Genomic DNA, 16,050 nt, shown 5'->3' on the forward strand with positions numbered 1-16,050 from the left:
CGTGAGATCCACTCAAACTCTCTGCTTACCTGAACAATTAATCAGTCTGTTGGGAACTTGAAGAGAGAAGGAAGAATATTGAACCTCTGAGGGAAGCTGTGGCTTCTCAGAGAGACATGGACATTTATTTATCAATTTCTGGACTATATTCGTGTTTTTTCACTAATTTTACCCTCTGTTTTGTGGATTATGTTATGGACCGTTTGATTTGCTTGGAATAAATGCTCTTTGGATTGTACAGCCATCTCTCGCTCTGTTGATTGTGTGATATGGGAGAAGTACCCTGTGTCAGCTGTGTTTAAACATTTCTATGCCCTAGTCCATATCACATAAATCTATGCTGCCTCCCCCAGGGCTGGTGTCCTTTGCTGCAACTAACTCCACACTCTTACAACATCTTCTCTCACAGTTAGAAGCTATGGTGGTGGCGGAGATAAAAGCAGAAAGCTAGCATTGCCTTCACATCTCTCACTCCCACATTGTCTCTAACCCAGGATGAAGAATATCTGCAGAGGAGGCAGCAATGCACAAAATTGTAGTAAGTAGCTCTGCCCTCTATGACTGAGCAAGACAGAGCAAGCTGTAGAGATGGACAACTTAAATGTAGCGCTCAATTTATTTATTGGTTGTAAATTTAAAAAAAACAGCATTTTATATGGCCTTTTCTAAATAATACTGAAAGATATGTAAATATTTTGGTTATTTCATATATAGTTATAAGCAGCAGTCACCATATTTCTAAGGATGAATTCGCCCTAAGGCCAACCTAGGCCATGGCCTAGGGTCTCCTGACTGCGGCACCCTACGCCATGGTCTAGGTTGGCCTTAGGGGGAATTCATCCTTGGAAATATAGTGACTGCTGCTTATAACTTCTTTCTGCAAAGTCCAGAAAATGTAACCAGTGTTCCTTCATGTTAGAACTTGTCATCCATACTTCCAATTGCAATCTATGCTATCATGTGGAACGGGCTACGATTCTTTAGGAATGCTGTCAGAAGCTGGTATATGGCAATGAATCATGATTGCAGAAGGTCATGAAAGCTAAGGATGCTCTACAAAGTACTGATGTCATAAAGGAATTGAAAAATGCATGGACTTCAGTAGTCATTAAAAGTGGCATTTTTTGCTGATCTAGGAGAAAGACATTTCACATTTTTAACATTTAAGTCTGATTGGTTTTATTAACTACTCCTACCACCCGCAGATTCAAACATTAGACACCATATAACAAGTGCAGAAATGTAAAAAAATATTGAATTTAAATTGATTGAAGAGTTACAAAGACACTAAATTTTAAAGGACTCTTTAGCCAATTTTAATCAATGGGGCACTTGGCGTTAATCTAAGACTAAGAGGTCATGAAAAAATTTCATATATGTTCTTTTAATTCAAACAAGTTAGAATATCCGCTTAGACTATTTCTCCACCTATACCTTTATCATTAGTTATTATTAAAGATGGGAGACATTGGCAAATTTCCTTTTTGTGATCCCCTCTCTTCCCTCTTCAAGACATATTATCTTGTACATGTTTCAAAACTAAGGAAAACATGTAAAAAAATAAATTATCTGACTACAAAAAGCCGATTTAAAAAGCCATATGTCCTTATACAGCTAAATAAACCTAAAAAAATTAAGACTGTAATTCTAGCTTTGGTAATATGAGTAGAAATGCCATATATCAATCACATATTATGGAGATTCCTTCTTTTTTGCTTGATGATTGGCTTTATATCAATCAATAATCATTTATTGATTTTCTATGTAATTTGTGAATCCACTGCAAGCAGCTTTGATACTTTATTCACCATTTTATTCTTTACTTTTAGCACATCACAGCACTAAACATATTAGCAGTCTTCCCTCCTGCAGGGGACTTTGCTGTATAAAGTGTTTCTTTTGCCATGATGATAAACTCCTGGCAGCACCTGCAGAGAATATTTTCATCTGCCTCTAAGTGCTTGTAAAGTCTGTTAGATTAAGGACATTGATGGATGAAGGTCTTTGAGAAACTTGACAGTCTACTTGCAGGAGGTAGTAGACAATGTTATAAGCAGATGGAACAGGCTGGACAAAGGAAGAATTAGGTGTTATCTTTACTGATGAGAGCAACCCAGAGACACAAGTACATTTTCATTAAGGATGAGAATGAAAAGTCAAAGAACCATGCCTTCTTACCTCCTCGGAGTGCTGATGGGGTAATTTTTTTTTTTTTTTAGCAAATCTTTTTACCTATTTCTGTATGTTGTAATGTTAAATTCAAAACTGTCTTTTCTTCCCTATTTTGAAAAAAAACTTTTTTTTAAGCAGAATATTTATTTTTGTATACTGTCAGGAGTTTTATTTTCATTATTTCATATTGAATAACTTTTTTTTGCAAATAAAATAATACAATATTTTAAAGCATAACAAAAGCAATAAACAAAATTCAACAGTTATAGAAAGATTGGCCATAAACACTGTGCAAAGTACAAACAGTCTATGATATGTACAGTCATTATTTATTGTAAACTTAGGTAATCTAATCAGGTCTGGTGAAAACCAATATGAAGAATAAACTGAAAGCAATGGATTGTTTTATTTGAAATTAATATCAAAAGGGACTTTGACTAAAGCTCATCAATGGCTTATTATGTTCTATAGCTAAATAAAAATTAATCTTCACAATTACCAAAAATTTTTGGAAAGTGCACCATTGGTAATTCATCAACTTTCCAAATATCCCATCCAATGCTATGCAATTAGGATTGTTGCTCCTGGACTCATCCTTAGGCCTCCCTCAAACCGCCATGTCTCTGGTCTGTGTAGTGTCTGTTTTTCCACCTACATTCACACGCATACAAATTAAAGTCAATAGAGATCTTCACACCTCAATGTTTTCACTCCACCCCTATGTTCATGTGAAGCATCTGCATGTCGGGGTGAGTTACATGGAGACAAGCCAGTTTTTCTCTGCTAGCACAGGTCAAATACAGACATCACACAAATGGCATCCGCGTGACACATACCAGAAAAAAATGGATATTACTGTAATAAATGGGTTGTCAAAGATGTGGAAAGCTAGAAAAACTATAGATAGATGATAGATTAATAAATAGATTGATAGAATAGATGGAATAGATAGCATACATAATATAGATAGATGTATAGAGATAGATAGATAGATAACTTGTACAGCTATTTAGCAGAATTAATGATGGAATAAAAATGATGTGGGCTTCCCCCCAATTTTCATAACCAGCACAGGTACAACAGCAGTTGCAGGCTGCAATACTCAGCTGTCAACTGTCCCTTAGCTAGTTTTGAAAAATAGAGGGAATCCCTCTCCCTCTCTGATTTCTTAAAATTATTTGAACAAATAATTTAAAAAAACAGTGTGGAGTTGCCCCATTTTTCAAAACCAGCCAAGGTACAGCAGACAACTGGGGGCTGGTATTCTGGCCCTTGCCAGCCTAAAAATAGCAGCCTACAGTCGCCCCAGAGGTGACACATCTATTAGATGCTCCAAATCTGGCGCTGTCCTGGGGTCTTCCCATTACCCTGGTGCAGTGGCAAACATAGTAATATATGAGGTTGATGCAAACTTTGAATTACCAGCTGGCATCAAGCCTTTGTATTATTAATGGGTGGGAGTTTAGAAGACACTCTTATTACTAATCTAGTAGAAATATGAAAAAAAAAACAATATTTGAACAAGCACCATCGAACTACAGCTCTCATTCACTAATTTATTAAAAGATTATTTAAAAAAAAGTCTGCCGTAATCCCAGCGATGTTCCACGACATTCCCCAAAGCAAACCCGAACGACATAAAAAAAGAAAATGATTAAAGAGATAAAGATAAAAGACACCCTCATTGTCCAATTTATTTCCCTGCAAAAACCCTAATTAACACGCCGACATAATCCAAAGGGGGTCCCATGGCGTTCCAAGACTTACTGTCCTAGCCAATGAAGAACAGGTAGTTCCTCATTGGCAGGGAGAGCAGTCACTGCAGGATCACATACTGTGGTATGTGAGAATCACTGCAGTGAACTGAGATGATCCTGATTGCTAATTCTGTGGTCTTGCTAGCAATTTAAATTTCAGCATCTAAATTCTGATAGCTAAATCTGTAATCCTGCGGCCTGGCCAAAATCGACATTTCAGTATCTAAATAGTGATTGCTAATTATGTGGTCCAGCTAAAAATTGCCATTTCATTATCTAAATAGTGATTTTACTTCTGTGGGCCCACCAAAAAATTGACACTTCTTCATTTAAATAGTGATTTCTACTTCTGTGGTAAAACATAAAATTACCATTTCATCATTGCCTCTTACCGAATTTTATTGCAATGTTGCATCAGCAAATAAAAAGTAATTTTGTTGCTTTGATTATTTTTCTCGTTACGCCATTTACCAATCAGAATAATTCCTTATTATTTTGATAGATCGGATTTTTATGAACCACGCTATACCAAATATGTATATGTGTGTATATATATATATATATATATATAGAATTTTGTCATGCATTAATGTGACAAAAGGTAGATTAATTGATTCTTTGTTTTTTTATTATGTTCATATTTCTAAGAACTTTTTTCCCACTATTTACTGTATTTAATAGTTCTCATATTGGACTTGAAGCTGCTATCATATGATCACCTGTGCTATACCGAGCAGTGCTTCAGAAATCATAATCTCCTCTGACACAGATGATTAATAGGGATTTTAAATGCCGCTGTCATAGATTCACAGCAAAATTTATCAGATTAACAGCCTGTGACTGTTAAAGTCATCATGTAGGTGGAAAGGTGCAGCCTTGGTGTGAGAACCCTAATCAAAAGCAAATACATGACATATGATGTACATGTATGTCAATGTATGTCACACGACATGTAGGGGTTAATAACACTCTGAAGCTGTGCATCCACTGCACTGAGAGCCCTTCTAATGAGAGGAAATTAACTTAATTCCTCTGACAGCTTCAGGCTTTCAATCATAGGGGTACAGCTAGCGCTCTGGGTATAGTGAACAGCAACTTTAACAGTGCCCCCAGCAAGACCTGACAGATGGCTCTGTACTGATGTAACTGATGTAATGCTGAGCCTGCTGTCAGTCAGTTTTGGGGCGTGGTTACAGCTGCCACTTATTATGCACTAAGCAATGATAAAAGCTGTGCTGGCCACATCCCTATGACTGACAGGTTGAGGCTACCAGGAGGAATAAAATGAACTTACTCCCGGCAGCGGAATAAGAGTATGTGCGCACATTGCGTTCTCTGCAGTGCAGAAAAGAACACACCCTCTGGCAGACTGGACACTGCGTTTGTAAAAAAAATGCATCCACAACGCATGCATTTTGGATGCTTTTTCCATGCATTTTGCATGCGTTTTGGATGCATTTTTGACAGTGCGTTCCCCCGGCAATTCAGCTCTGCTTCATGCCGACTGACAGCACACACAGACAGAGTTGCGCAATGAAAATAAACTTCATTGTCATACCACGGCTCTGTCTGTGTGTGGCGTCCTGATTAGCGGTCACCCGTGAAGGACTCACCGGTGACCGCTAATCCCCTGAGTGACTGAAGTGAGCAGCGCGATTAGTGCTGCCATAACTCAGGTTACCCGCGGCCAGCTGGAGTCCTCCACCCGAGACCGCAACTCACCTGTGACTTCATCGCTGATCGCGCGGCTCACTTCTGTTGCTGCGTGGAGCTGACAGAGAGCGGTCTGGTCTGTGACCGCTCTTGTCAGCTTCATGTAGCAGAGCTGAAAGTTTTGTGAGACCTCATGTGGATTACGTCAGACCTGGAGGGGTTTTTGAGGATTAATAAAGTGGTGAAAGAGGGTATTTTTTTTGTCTTTTATTCCAAATAAAGGATTTTTTGGATGTGTGTGTTTATTTTCTTTAACTTACAGGTTAATCATGGAAGGTATCTCGGGGAGACACCTGCCAGGATTAACCTAGAACTTAGTGGCAGCTATGGGCTGCTGCCATTATCTCCTTTTTGCCCTGATTGCCACTGCACCAGGGAAATTCGGGATGAGCCGGGTAGAGTCCCGGAACTGTGGCATCTAAAGGATGCGGCAATTCTGGGCAGCTGCTGGCTGATATTGTTAGGCTGGGGGGCTCCCCATAACGTGAGGCTCCCCATCCTGAGAATACCAGCCTCCAGCCATGTGGCTTTACCCTGGCTAGTATCAAATTTGGGAGGGACCGCACGTTGTTTTTTTTAATTATTTATTTAGTTATTTTACTGCACGATATGGACCCGTCCACCTGCGGCTGTGATTGGTTGCAGTGAGACAGCTGTCACTCAGCGTGGGGACATGCCTGACTGCAACCAATCATAGGCGCCGGTGGGCAGGGAAAGTAGGGAATACCAGATTGAATAATGACCGGCCACCATTTTCAAAAGAGGAAAGCCGCCGGAGCAGTGTGACAGCCGTGCAGCGCCGCGTCGGTGATCGGTGAGTATGAGAGAGGGGGAGAGACTGACCGACAGACAGAGAGAGGGACAGACAGAGAGAGAGAGACAGACAGAGAGAGAGACAGACAGAGCGACCAACTGACAGAGAAAGAGACCGACCGACAGACAGAGGGAGATTCACCGACATACACCGGACAGAGATTGACCGACATTGACAGAGCGAGACTAAAAAGACCTGTGTTTTGCTTGTCAAAAAAGTGTGCGGAACGCAACAAAAATGCAGTCCAAGTGCATTTTGGTTGCGTTTTGACCCACATCATTGATTTCAATGGGTGGAGAACGCAGCTACAACGCACAAAAGAAGGTACATGCTGCTTTTTTCCCCGCAGCGATTTTGGACATGCAAAACGCTGCATTTACAAACGCAGCATGTGCATTGATTTTTCAGCTTTCTCATAGACTTTGCTGGGGAAGCTGAACGCATGCAATATGGCACTGAAAGCGCTGCAGTTCAAAACGCAGCGTTTCCGCAGAAAAAAACGCAACTTGCGCACATAGCCAAAGTGTAAAGGCCGCATGGCATCAGAATACTAGTAGCATTCTTAGTGTGGATGCCGCATGGCATCAGAATGCTAAAAGCCTGCAGACAATCCTCATATCTGCAAGTTAATAGCTTTTTTTACATGACAAGTTCCCTTTAAGTACTCCTTTTGGGTAGAAAACTCAGAAGAAATCAGACCTTTGAGTTTGTCGGTTTTGAGTCAATAGTTAAAACTGATCTGCTCAATGCTACCAGATTGTTTATCACAGCTATACAGTGTATCACATAGATTAATGATACTAAGAAAAAAGCCCATTTCATTCAGGATAAAGCTTTGAGAAGGATCATCTTTAAATATGATAAGAGTACCGTCAAGTATCCAGTTGCTAAGGAATGTCAGCAGAGAAGTGCACAGCACACTTGACTTAGATGTATCTCATATGCATAGATATAAAATAAAATATCTAAAATGTATAGGATGATTACAAAGTGATGTGGTTTTACACCTGAATAGAATACTGAAATATACATTACACTCTTTATAAAATGACAGGTAGTTTGTTTTGAAGAGCTCAGGTCACATTTTATTCCCCAAAACCAATTATTTTCACATGGCTAATTGATTGTCTGTGTGTTGACAAGTGGAGCCATTAGGGATATATTTCCTAAAAGAAAAATGTCAGTCAAACACAGAATGCAGAATATGCAAATGTAGTGATTAGAAATTGTATTTTGGTAAAAGTTACTGCAGGAAGGTACATTGGATTAGGTTAATGCTGTGCTCAACTTTAACTTTAATTGATGTGCTCATGACAGCAAAAATTGACTTTGCGAAAAGGTCTTCTGTTTCATTTTTAATAAAAACAATACTGTGGCAAAGCAGTCCGTTCAAATATTCAATCATATTTAGCTCCCCACAAGAACTGCCAATAAAAAAAGTTTCCCTAAGGACACAGATTACTTGCTGCTTATTGTAGTCGCCATGAATTTTAATTATTTTATATGAACAAAATATGTCATTGTCTTATAATACGAATACCTGCAAAATAATGATAAAAAGTACAAACTAATTGCTAATATGTCACTTAAAAGTGCAATTCCTTAAAGTGAATGCCCACCCTTAAATGCCAATCTAGTTTTTTAACTAAATATGTGCTGATTCATTGACTAATCAAGTTGTTTTATTGTATTTTCTCATAAGTCAAAGTATGAGCAGAGACTTTAAAACTTTTTGATATGGTCTAAAGACATGAAGCTCTTTTTAAGGCAAGTCCAGCTAAAACATTACATAGCCAGTTTGTTCCTCCTTTACTCAAAAATTAGCAACTCAAGGCTGAAGAGTTAAGGAAGATATGAAGCATCTGCCACTCCAGCTCTATTCCCCGTCCAGCACCACCTCCTCCTGCACGACTGACAACCTATATACTATTTGATTTTAGGCAAAGGATCCATCAGTCAAGCATGAAAATTAAATTCACTTCTCTTCAGCGCATTTTCTCTTTTAATTTCTATGCTCTATTCTCATTCCAGATGTCACGTGACCTCATGCTGTGTAATGCAATTATGTGACATGCATTGTGCCCCACATCATGACTTAAGGTGGTGTCACACACAGCGATGGCGACAACGACGTCGCTGCTACGTCACCATTTTCTGTGACGTGGCACAGCGACGTCCCGTCGCTGTCGCTGTGTGTGACATCCAGCAACGAGCTGGCCCCTGCTGTGAGGGCGCTGCTCGTTGCTGAATGTCCTGCTTCATTTTTTGCTCGTCGCTCTCCCGCTGTGAAGCACACATCGCTGTGTGTGACAGTGAGAGAGCGACGAACTGAAGCGAGCAGGGAGCAGGAGTCGGTGTCTGGCAGCCTGCGGTAAGCTGTAACCAAGGTAAACATTGGGTAACCAAGAAGCCCTTTCCTTGGTTACCCAATATTTACATTAGTTACTAGCACCGCCGCTCTCACGCTGCCAGTGCTGGCTCCCTGCTCCCTGCACCCCTAGCCAGAGTACACGTCGGGTTAATTACCCGATGTGTACTCCAGCTACGTGAGCAGGGAGCCGGCACTGGCAGCGTGAGAGCACACCGCTTAGCATTGGCTCCCTGCTCAGGTAGCTGGAGCCAGAGTACACATCGGGTAATTAACCCGATGTGTACCCTGGCTAGAAGAGCAGGGAGCCAGCGCTGAGTGTGCGCTGGTAACCAAGGTAAATATCGGGTAATGGTTACCCGATATTTACCTTAGTTACCAAGTGCAGCATGGCTTCCACAGTGACGCGTGTCGTTATGATCGCTGCTGCGTCTGCTGTGTTTCACAGCTAAGCAGCGATCATAAAAGCGACTTACTAGGTCGCTGTTGCGTCACAGAAAATGGTGACGTAACAGCGACGTTGTTGTCGCTGTTGCTATGTGTAAACCCAGCTTTAGGGCCCAGTGAATTGAATATTTGGCCAGAAATGTCTGTAGGCCCGGAATTCAAATAAAAGATAAAAGAAAAAAGATAGGGCATGTGCACACACCATTTTTTGCATACTTATTGCAATGTTCAAATGACTTGCTGTGCACATGACAATCTTTGGATCTTCTTTTTTAATGGCTTCCAGTTTCCAAAGAAAAAAACCTGTTAAAATAAATAAACTGATCATTCTTCAAGTTGCTATTCTTCCGGTACACTTGTTTATATAATACATGTAAAAAAATAACAGCAGCAAAGCTGTCTCAGAAAAATGACCAAAAGAGATGCAGCAAATAACCTTAAGGCAAAATAAACTCTGGCGTTTCCTGAAGCATCTTCTGCTTAAAAAAAACAGTTTAAAGCTGAGGACAAAAGAGCGCAAATACGGATCTGGTATTAAAGTGCAGTGTACACGATATTACACTCACCTATTAGGGTTGTGATAGTCACAACGCCTGTTAAGGCTTAAGATAATGGCGGCTGCCGCAGCCTCACGTGGGTCAAACTTCAGTGCTAAAGAGAAGAAACAGGCTTAATGTTGGCTGCTGCCAAATGAAATACTGTTGATTATTAATAAACTTCCTTTATTTCATGGGTCTACGCGTTTCAGAGATCCAGTCTCCTTCTTCAGGACAAGAAGGAAAAATCAACAACAATGTTGATTTTTCTTTCTTGTCCTGAAGAAGGGGACTGGATCCTTGAAATGCGTAGACCTATGAAATAAAAGTTTATTAATAATCAACAGTTTTTTTATTCGGCAGCAGTACAGCATTAACCTCGTTTCTCCTCTCCAATAAAAAACTCAGTTGGTGTTCATACGTCTAAAACACATTATGTATACAGTACATACCTAATAGTTTGACTCCATAATTTGGCTGCGATTTTAGGGTTCTTGTGACACTATTTCTATGGATGTCTGTGTTGACCAGTACTCACGCAAAAGATATTGTCAGATAGTGTAACTCAACTGCAGGAGGCACATGAAGATTCCAGAAGTCTTATTTTCAAGCAAAATTTTTGTATTATGCAGAATTAAAGTACCTTAAAACACAATTCTGAACCAGAGGTCAATAGAAATGATGCTAAAAAGATGGATGACAAACACTGAGTGGAGAAGAAGGGAGGGGTTACTTATATTAGAGCTGGGCTACAGTGAAAGAGGGAGGACAAACTTCTAAAAAGTAAACCTAATTGCATAGCACTTACACAGCAGCTAAACAATGACAAAACAATACTGAATGATTCCCAAGTCATGGAACTTGACACCCAGGAAATAAAAGACAAAATATAGTTGAGCTGATGGAACAACGGTGATGGAACAGGTATTTGGAGGGTTGAGGAAAGTTGAGTTTAAGGTTGCATTCACACATCTGTGTGAGAGTCCAAAGTGTTGTACGATCCATAGACTTTTACAGATCCTTTTCTACATCCATGAAAATCACAGATTCGAGAATAAGATCAGTGGGTCTGTGTACTGTCCAATAAAAAAATCTAGCAGAATACAGACATTCACACAGATGTGTGAATGCATCTTAACCCCTTCACAACCGAGGACATACTGGTCCTAAATCATGAAGGGGTAATCACATCCAGCTGCTGCTGTGAGCTGGCAGCAATCTCTGCATATGTCTGCTGATTTAAACAGCAGATATGTGTGGCTAACAGGCACAGGTGGAATAGCAAACTACTCACGCCTGTTAATCCCATAGATCGTGCTGTAAAAATGTGACAGTGTGATTTAAATGGCTGCAGCAAGGAAATAGCTTTTCCCCACCACTATTGGAACTCAATTACAGGGAGCCAATTGTTCCCATAGTGGCAACGAGTCATGTGATGACTCCTATCGCTATAATGACATAGTTCCTGTTACAGCCGACAGAGCAGCGGCTCTAACAGGAACATAGCATTTCTGCTGATCAGAGCTGTGCAGGTCTGATCAACAGAAATAAATCAGCGATCAGACTACTGATCCTTAAAGCTCCCTAGAGAGACTAGTAAATAAAAAAAGTCAAACAAAGGTTTTAAAAAAAATAAACCTAAAAGTTCAAACCACCCCCCATTTACCCTATTGAAAATTAACATAAAAAAAATACACATATTTGGCATCGACGCATTAAAAAATGCCCGATCTATCAAAATAGAAAATTAATTAATCTGATTGGTAAGTGGCATAGCGGCAAAAAATTTCCAAACACTAAAATTCTGTTTTTTGGTTGTCACAAATTTTGCGCAAAATGCAATAACAGGTGATCAAAACTTAGCATCTGCAGAAAAATGGTACCATTAAAAATGTCAACTTGAGACACAAAAAATAAGTCATCACTGAGCCCCATATCCCAAAAAATGAGAACACTACGGGTTTTGGAAAATGGCAGAAAAAGTGTGCCACTTTTTTCAACAGAATTTTTGTTTAACCCCTTAGATAAAAGTAAACCTATACATGTTTGGTATCTACAAACTTATCGAAATCAACAAACTGAATCAAAATTGTACTCTTTGATGAGGAGATATTAGCTTGTAAAATGTAGAGGAAATTTATGATAAGCCAAACTACGCATTACCAAAGATTTTCTTCTGGAGGCATATACTTGGTCCTTTTCACTACATTGATCAATTTTAATTCAGAGACGGTATATAGTTGAAAAAAAGAACACACCCCAACAAGATCACACTTCAGACTTTTAATGATAGACAGCCTTAATCTAGACACCTCCTGAGTAGTATAGAACAGAGCTGATTGTAATAACAAATAGTTCAAGAACTCCTTTCACAGCAGTAACAAGGCAGGAGAAGAAGAGGCCAAGCTGACAGGGCTGTGAGAGGAGAGCTGGAGCAGCAAGTGTGCTTGTTATGAACCACCTCTGCTGTTTTCTCCTTCCCACAAACTGACTGCTGTGAGTTGAAAGCTGAGAGGGTAATCTCCATTGAAATTTTTATTTCATATTTTATTTCAAAATTTAATCAATAATACTCATGGAAATAAGTAACTTTTTAAGGTATCTTATCAGAGAAATGTGATTCTCTCTCACTTGGGTTGATCTTTATTTACTTAATTTTTTTATTTTTTTTACTCACTTATATTAACACTCAATTCATATATAAAATCTACATTTAGTGAATATAGATTTTCCCTCAACTTAGATAGCAGTTATCATGGACCAGGACTAGTGATGGACGAACCCGAACTGTAAAGTTCTTGGTTTGAACGAAACACATAGTGTTCGTGAACACGATTCCGATCATGAGCTTTCCTGGGAAGCTCATGTTACAGTTCAGGTCCAGTTCAGGTCCAGGAGCTGTGAAAAAAAGCACAAAAAAAATTAAGATCATACTTACAAGTCCTGCGACATGTCCTGCAGACTTTGTTTCCTGGCCGCTTTTGCTTCCGCGTCCGACCATTGCTGTGCCCCCCTGGTAAACACCACTGACAAAAGGACCTTCCATGATGTTATAGCCATGTGACCAGTCTGGTGTGAATGTTGTACAGACATTGGCTTACAGACTGGTCACATGGCTTGACGTCATCGAAAGTCCTGTTAACTGAACTTTGACTGGAGTCACCAGGTATGGCCACACACTCTCCTGACAGGAGCGGTCAGCTGCATATATTTTCATGCAGCTAAGGCACTCGTGTCCGGAGACTCTCAGTCCGTGGCGGGTGATGCTGATGCCTGAGTCATACGCAAGTGGAACTCCGGCCTCAGTGTCAGCCTGCTTCTCATTCTATGTAGCCGCTGTCTGTACAGAGTGATGAAGCAGAGCTGACAATGCTCTCTTTGCTTCTAACTCTGTATGGATGCTGTCTGTACAGAGTGATGAAGCAGAGCTGACAATGCTCTACCTGTGGACTATGTCAGACTAAAGTTTTTTGTATAATAAAGATGGGGTTTCTAGATATTTTTGTTTTATTTATAATAAAAAGATTTTTTTTCTCTATGCTGTGTATTTTTATACTGTTTACTAGAAATTCATGGTGGCCAAGTCAAATTTGGCATCACACCATGAATTTCGGGCTTAGTACCAGCTGAGAATACAAAGCTGGTATTAACCCCAAAATGTTTTTCCAGTGTGTAGTCAGGGAATTGTAGCATCCCTGGCCACACGCACTTGTCCACATGTTGGTGGTTAAGTAGACCTTCTCAGTAACTGCGCTGGTCAGGGATGGGTGATGTTATAGGATATGTGCTTGTGTAAGATGGGGATGGCACACCAGGAGAAAATAGGAGGTGGCTGGGGACCGAGTACTGAGGGATGGCCACCGCCATGAGGTTGTGGAAACCTTAATATCTACCAGCCTGAACAGCAACATTATCATTGCAAGCAGTCTGGAAATGTGTCCGTTTAGTGTTTGAGCCTGTTGCTGAGTGGTTGTTTATTTCCTATTTCATAACAATCCCTGAGGTATTGACAGTAGAACTCTGCAGCACAAGGAATTGGATGTAGTTGCTCATGGAGGTTATGAATGTGTAACAATGGGTGTAGCGTGGAGGCATCTATGCTTGCATCCTAGACAAGAGATTGGCAATCTGTCACCTACAGACACTGATTTTTGACCCAGGCACTTGGCTCACTTTGTCGGGTACGTGGATGACATGTGTTTAAACATGCTGGTAGTAGTTAGGCTGGTAGTTGTCAGGCCCCTGATGATCTTGATATGGCACAGGTTGCAAATCACAGTTTTCTTGTCATCCACACTTTCTGTAAAAAAGCACCAGACTAGGGAACACCTAAACCTTGGCCTGGGATCTGACTGCGATTGAAGGCTCTGTGGAACTGTTGCAGACCTTCTCCCTTTGGCCACCCTACTTCCTCCTTTTGCCTGTTCAGGTGTTGCAAATCCCTCTACCTCTGCGCTGCTGTGGTCGCTCTGCATGCTACCTTGCCAGGTTGGGTCAGTGACTTCATCATCCACCACCTCGTCTTCCATTTCCTCACTCTGGTCCTCCTCCCGACTTGTTCATTTAACAAAATGACTTGTTGGCAACTGTGTCTCATCATCATCCATCTCTTGAGACAGTAATTACCTTCCCCACCATTGTCTTCTTGTGACTGTGGCTACACACATATTTGGGCATCACCATACACAATCTCTTCATATCCCTCTTGAGACATGCACAGTGAGAGCCATAAGAATCCACAAATGGAAAGGTAAAGAGCTCCTTGGAAAGTTAATGTGTTATGATCTGGTAACTGTGGACGATCATGAAAAATCCCATTAATAAGGAAAAAACAAAAAAACCACAAGAGTAGTTGGAAACTGAGCTGACCGCAATCCCCTATCTATCAGACAACACTAGAAGTAGCAGAGGGATGTTCCTAACAAACCTAGACACCTCGTCACTGCCTGAGAAACTTGCTACACCTCAAACATAGAAATGAGGAACCCTAACTTGCCTCGGCGCAGTCCCCAAAGAAATAGCAAGCCCCCAACATGCAACAATGGTGATGTAAGAAAACACAATACACAGATAGAAAATATAGATCAGCAAAGGCCCGACTTACTAGAGAGAACAGGAGAGGACAGATAACTGAATAAGGCCAGCAAAAAACCCTGAAAAAATACCAGTCTCCTGATAATAAAAAATATTGAGGCCATACGGACTCTCCCCCACTATATCAGGTACTCTTGTGCTTGACACTTTAAACAGAACTGCGGATATAATGGGAAGAAACAATATCACAAAACAAGTAATTTTCTAAAGTGCAAATAATCCAAAACGTACCAGGGAGCAAGCTCCCTTTCTTGCTGGAGGGACTGCCCTCCTCACAAAATCAGAAAGACAGATCCTCACATACAAAAAAACAAACACAGAACCAAATGGAATATGCGGAAACACTCTTAAGTGCAAACCCAGCAATTAAGCATAGAAACAGTAAACTTATCTGGAGTAGATTCAGGCACCAAATAAATGGGAAAATAAGAAGGGAAAACTCCCAGCCATCTTTAGAAGCAGGCAGGAACATTTATCACCGGCGACCACCAGGCACACAATGCTCTCCTAAATAAACTAGGCTGATCTGCAATAGGATTTCCTGGATTCCCATTAATTCCATCTCCTGTCTGAATCACAGATTCCAACTCAGCTTTATTACCATTGCTGGACACCAGAGGGAGCTCCACACCAGTACCCACTCGGATGACATTCAAACATTAATGTGTGGGATCACCTGTCTCCTGGTACTCACTATGGTGAGAGGAAGGAGGATCAGGGTGATGATTATATGGTCTCAGCCTCTTAGCTAGTGAGACAGGACTGTGTGAACAACAGGGTGGTTCTGCGAAACAGACTGGAAGTATTGGCTGCCATTCAACTGACTACCTGCTTGCACTGTCCTGGCTTTTACAGTGGTGTCCGTGCTTCCCTGCAAAAGTGGGATAGGAAGGTAGTTCTAGATAATGACTGTGTTTGCTATTTTCTCACAACAGACACATTTTGCCCTTGCCCACAGCCTCTGCGTCCACCATCATCAGCAGAATGTCTACTTCCCCATACCTTACCGCACAATTTGCACATTTTAGATTAGGTATGCAGCTAATAACTGTATTTTTAGAGAAAAGAAAATATTTTGATTAGCCCTGAAAAGGACTTTTGGGTTTCCATAGTAGCATCAAGGAATGTAAGGCAATAATCCCTTCCTAG

The sequence above is a fragment of the Anomaloglossus baeobatrachus genome, chromosome 1 (genome assembly GCF_048569485.1).
Source record: "Anomaloglossus baeobatrachus isolate aAnoBae1 chromosome 1, aAnoBae1.hap1, whole genome shotgun sequence".
Taxonomy (NCBI): Eukaryota; Metazoa; Chordata; class Amphibia; order Anura; family Aromobatidae; genus Anomaloglossus; species Anomaloglossus baeobatrachus.